We start from the raw sequence: 5,707 nt of genomic DNA, 5'->3' as shown, positions 1-5,707 counted from the left end.
AATGTGGATCGTATGGAGAAATATTGACCACAGACAGCATCCGATGGATCGATAAAACTCCCTAAAGCGCCATGGATTTTGACAAGAGCCCATGAACACAAAGTAAAAGAAACCATGTGATCTATGCAGACCCCCACTGGCGTAGTGCACTTGCTCCAAATGTGTTTCACTAAACAAGGAAAGCTTACTGGTTTGAAGTCACACGACTGGCATAAAATGTGTCAGGTATGTTTGAAGTGGAATATATCATAGTGAGAATTGTGTAACAAATGTGTGTGTGGACTTTAGTATCATTGCTAGAAGTTATTTGCAATTTATTTTACCGGTGACCGTTGCGGGATGTTTGTCTCCTGACGTCCATAACACAATCTACAAACTTGCGAAGTGGGTGCAATGGATCTCACAAAAGGATATCAATGTAGACTCTATACCATTTGCCAAACTAAATGCTGTGGAGGTTGTGTGCATGTTTGAGAAACACTTTCCTACTACCATGCTAACCATCAAGTGCATCTCCTTGTTCACATAGTTGATGAGATGGAAATAGCTGGCATAGTACATTCCAGAAGATGTTCTTTTTAGAACGTTTCATGAAAATGCTCAAGGAATATGTGCGTCAGAAGGCACGTCCGGAGGGTAGCATGGCAGAAAGATGGCTGGTATCAGAGTCCCTAGTGTACATTGAGAGTGTCTAGACGGATTTGATAAAGCCCGGGACACGCTATGGCAAACCATAGATGATGAGCGCATATCTGGGATTGTCATGTGCAATCTCGGTGTTGAGAAGAAGATGACGAAAGATCTAGAGGCTAAAATCAACCAATTTTGCATGCTTCACAATCCAATGATGCAAAAGTGGATTTCACAATACGAGGATACAAAGCAAGAGCAACAAAGGGCATGAATCGAGTGGAGACGTGGAAGACGATGCAATGGTTCAAGATAACATGGAGGGACTACCAACATTAATGAGCTTAAGATGGTCGCACAACCAATTGAAAAGCGCATAGCAGTGCGGTGAAGAAGTGACTGAGGAGGACTGGGAGTACTCTCGGGGTTGCGCGACCAAGGTAAGTTTGCAATGTATGACTGAGGAGGAGTGGGAGTACTCTCGGGATTGCACCAAGGTAAGTTTGTAATCTACAACTAGCAACTTTCTAGATGTTTGAACGGCCACTCATAATCTTTGTTCGTTGTAGTATAAGTCATACACAGCAGCATGGTGTAAAGGTCGACATTTTAGGGTGGAATGGATCGACAAAAAGTGTTTTACTCAAAATTTTGGAACCATGGCAAAATTTGAACAGTCTAGTCGATGACGGTCCTCTGATGCAGATCCTGTGGTGACGGAACTCACTTACTTCGGCACGCTACAAGAGATTTTGAGGATCGATTATAGAGGATTTTTTGTCGACTTGTTCGACATGCAATGGTTCAAGATAACATGGAGGGTCGCAACGCTACTGTGCACAGAGGAGAGTCTAGTTTCCTTGAGGTGGATTCAACTAAAAAATGGACCGACCTAAGAGACACTTTCGTACTACCCAAGCATTGTGAACAAGTAAGTATGTAAATAGTAAACATCCAATTTTAGAAGTTATGTGCTTGGAAGATCTCATGTAAGTTATGTGGCTCTGGCAGGTGATATTTCATCCTACAAAGTCTGCATCAAACTGGTGGTACATCATAGAGGTAGCCCCTTGTAGTGCACGGACGTATGAGGGCTACCAATCATAGCAACATCAATGGAGGAGATCAGAGAAGATGCTCAATCAGAAGCCGTTGAGGTGGTACCAGACAAACATCAAGCTGCTACTCTCTATGGGGTGTATGCAGAGGATCTACAAAATGAAACAAAGGACATCTCCCTAAACGGAGAGCTCTATATAGACATTAGGAAGAGAATGGGGTGTAGGAGGGCCTCTTTATTTTCCATGAGCTTATGGAGGTGATTAACATTTTGATGAAACTAATACTCCTCCTCTAACTACTATACCACTACCATCAATGATGACTTCAAAGGTTTGGTTAACTCTTGAACCATTTTTGTTGGACTTGAGCCATTTAGATACAAGGATATTAGTGCTTTCCAAACTTGACTAAGATAGAAAAATCTTGTGATTTGGGTGTACACCAGAATGGCTTGATTATGACATAAGGATAGATCTAAGGATAGGTAGTGGCTCCAATGTGTAGAGATAGACTGTCAAGTGTGATACTTTTAAAGTTGTTAGTCTATTCTTTTCCATTGGCACGTGGTGCCCGTTCCTCATGACATGTAGTCTGCACATTTCTTGATATTAGGTTATTTGATCATGTCTGAAGAATCACTTAAAGAGAACAATTATGTAATGTATGAATCATGACCCACTGGATTCTTCCCAATCCATAATACATTGGTGTTGTATAATTCTCAGTTAAGAACAGATAGAATCTTCGAGTGAGGGTTTACATTGAGTTAGGGAACAATATTGTTCATAGACAATCAAGGAGAGGCTAAACAAATGCATATCCCCAGAGATTGTCTGCCTAGAAACTGTCATAATAACTAATATCTAATTATCCTAAATGATTTTCTCATGTTAAACTGATCATTTAATATGGGGAAGTACCAGGGGAGAAAAAGCTAGAATATTGGTTGAGCTGGCAAACCGGCCATAGTAGGATCCAAAGGAGGGAAGATAGGGATCCAAAAGGGGGGGCCATCTGCAAAAGAGAAATGTGCATCAATGGGCTTCAAAGACCCTAAGGCTCAGCCCATTAAGACTTCCAAAATCCTAAGGTTCCAAAATTCAATAAAAAGTCCAATGGTCAAACCTTAGGGAAATTGGATGCCTTTGGAAGACCTAAAAGTCTTTGCAAATCCCTAGATGGAAAGGGGCGAGCCCTTTTAGTAGGGGATAGAGAGAAACACACACACACACTCTCAGGCTCCCTTTACACAAAGGTGATAGGGGACACATGTCAGCTCCCTAGCCCAGTTGCCCCCAAGGTGCATTCAAATCCTATTGGATGGCCATAGAGGTGGACCAATGTTCACACAATCTCATGTGTGAAGCACAGAAGACTCTCTCTCCTTCTCAAGCTTTAATGGAAAGCTCATCATCTACTCCAAGCTTGTGAGAAGGGAGGCCTACACCAACAATTCTTGGCTTTGTGATGCAAATCCAACCAAGATCCAAGCTCCAAAGCGTGCTCATCTCCTCTACTATGCTAATTACTAAGCTATGCTAAGCTATTATGAGTGATTATGTGAGGAGATATACTTCTTTCTCGTAAGACTGCTCCTTCTTCCTCTCAATCTACTCTCATACCCCGCTAGCTCTCACCATCTTCGAAGGTGTGTGAGGTCTTGGGTATGAGACTGTGAGAGAATTGATGTTGTGTTTTATAAGTGTGTGCATGGTGCTTGAAGCTACCATCTTCATTGCATTAGCAAGTTATTGAAGGGACACAAAGTATTGTATTGTAAAATGTCTCCCTTGATGGGGGAAACCTATAATACAAAGCCTTTTGGAGGGGGGGGCGCCTCCATGTAAATCCAGTCCTCAATTGTTGTGAATAGCTTAATTTCTCTCTCTTCATGCCTATCTAACTAGGTTTTATGATTTTTGTTGCTCTCTCCATCTAAGCACTCTTGCTATGCTCATTAGGAATCTATTCTAATGAAAGGATCACTATGTTTATGCTATTTTCCACTACACACAAGTTACTAGGCCATTAAATGTTACAGAAACCAAGACAACAAACAATCCTAGGACCTTGTTTTAAAGGTCAAGGAGACCATTTGGCTAGGACTTGCCCAACCAACCAAGCTAATGCTACAAACAATGTTCCAAATTGACACGTAATAATTGTGGACAAAAACATTTGTACCATGATTGTCCACAGAACAACCACTTCCATATCCTCTAGTCAAAGTCAAGTACAAAATTCTCAAAGTCAAGGAGAGATCAGTGAAAGATCAAGCGATAGACACTACAGATCCACACCTTGCTTGAAGAAAACACTAGCTAAGGAAGCACCCAAAATATATAATTCTTTATACCCAAGATCCACTAGATATTTGCAAAGATCCAACCTATTTCTAAGTGCATTGCCAAGTACCTAGAGACAAAAGTTGTAATTCTAAAGAAACACCCTATGTGGCTGAACTACCACAAATTGACTTCACCAAAGGGAAAAGAAAATGAAGACTATCTACTCAAGATGCTCACAGAGGCTATTGATATTTCCAAGAGAATTCTTGACATAGTCTACATCACGTTCATAAAGATAGAAAAAATGGTCCTCACATGCATCCAGACATTCCACCAAGTAGAGCAAATGAATACTTTGTAGATGAAATTTCTAGAAGGGAATCAAGGGCTATGATATGAGTTGCTAGATCAAACACCTAATGAATCTCTCTATGGTATATATGCCAAGGTAATGTTTTTGCCCTCTTACTATATACAAGAAACTTTCTACATGGGGTTCTTCACTTTTAGATCACGTATCTTTGGCCATGTGGTAGAAAACCTTTGTCTCCATATTTGTGGGCTACGCCACCATGGAGCTCAACACTCCCATCAACTTGTAGTTTCGCAAGCAAGAAGCTCCACATAAAGTACTACAAAGCTCTTAATGCCTTGAAGAAGTAGCAAACAACTCAAAAACCAGAACACTACCCAATCCAATAAAGTTGTATCGTGGATGACCCAATCTAGGATGGGGGGAAATGTTAGCTACATTGCTAACATCAGAGCCTATACACAATCCATGATGTAATTTTTTATTTTTTTTGGAGTAATTAGGATATCTCTAGCCTTAAATCTTTGTAATTTATTGATTAAAAGGGATTAAAAATGTAAACAACTATGTGATTATGAGCCATACATAGTGGAGCTAAATGCTTCCATATTGTATCAACATTTCCAGGCTATAACAGAGTTAGATGTCATCCCATTTTTGACCCAAAATCTTTGGCTAAGCTATAAAAGCCAAATTTTGTAAAACCTAAGGAGTTCTTTTTGGATAATAAGCATGAAAATGTTTCCCTCGTGAAGTGTTTGTTTGAAGTGTTGTCAACTTCATTGCATTCACAGGTGAAAGCTCTTCACGACATTGTGCTTCTCTTGCAGTAAAACCATGGTTTTGTTGCAGCTCACCTCCTTTTTAATCTACTCATAACTCAAGATTTACACAACAAAACTGCATTTTATGCATTTGAGGGGTGTTGGGGCATCCTTACTAAGCTGTAGGATGCATTTGGGCTGAAAATAGCTAGGTCAAATCTACCCTATAGATAATAAGCATGATTTTGACAAGCAATCAAAATGCCCCTGTTGACAAGCAGTTAAAAGGGGGATTTGAGGGCATACATATATTTTCTTAGGCATTATCTATCTAAACTATAAGTTTTTTCTTGTTTGGACTTCGTTTTCTTACTGAATTGACAAGATTTTCTTACGGTGTCATAGTTAGTGTTTGTGGCCTAACATGCAGTTGAGTGAAGCTTCAAGTAGATAGAGATTGAGTGTGTTTTCCAAGATCCTGACAACCTCTTATAGCTTCCATGCTCTAGTTGAATCGACTCCGTCCCACTCTATGACATTTATGTTCGTGATTCTCACTATCACTACAATAAGATAGCGAAGCTTGGCAACAAGGGAGCCCACACATTCTGAATCTCCAAAATCATTATGGTTGGATTAATGCATTTGTT

The sequence above is a fragment of the Adiantum capillus-veneris genome, chromosome 25 (assembly GCF_014529385.1).
Source record: "Adiantum capillus-veneris isolate H3 chromosome 25, ASM1452938v2, whole genome shotgun sequence".
Classification (NCBI taxonomy): Eukaryota; Viridiplantae; Streptophyta; class Polypodiopsida; order Polypodiales; family Pteridaceae; genus Adiantum; species Adiantum capillus-veneris.
Note: the sequence above shows the minus strand (reverse complement) of the source record.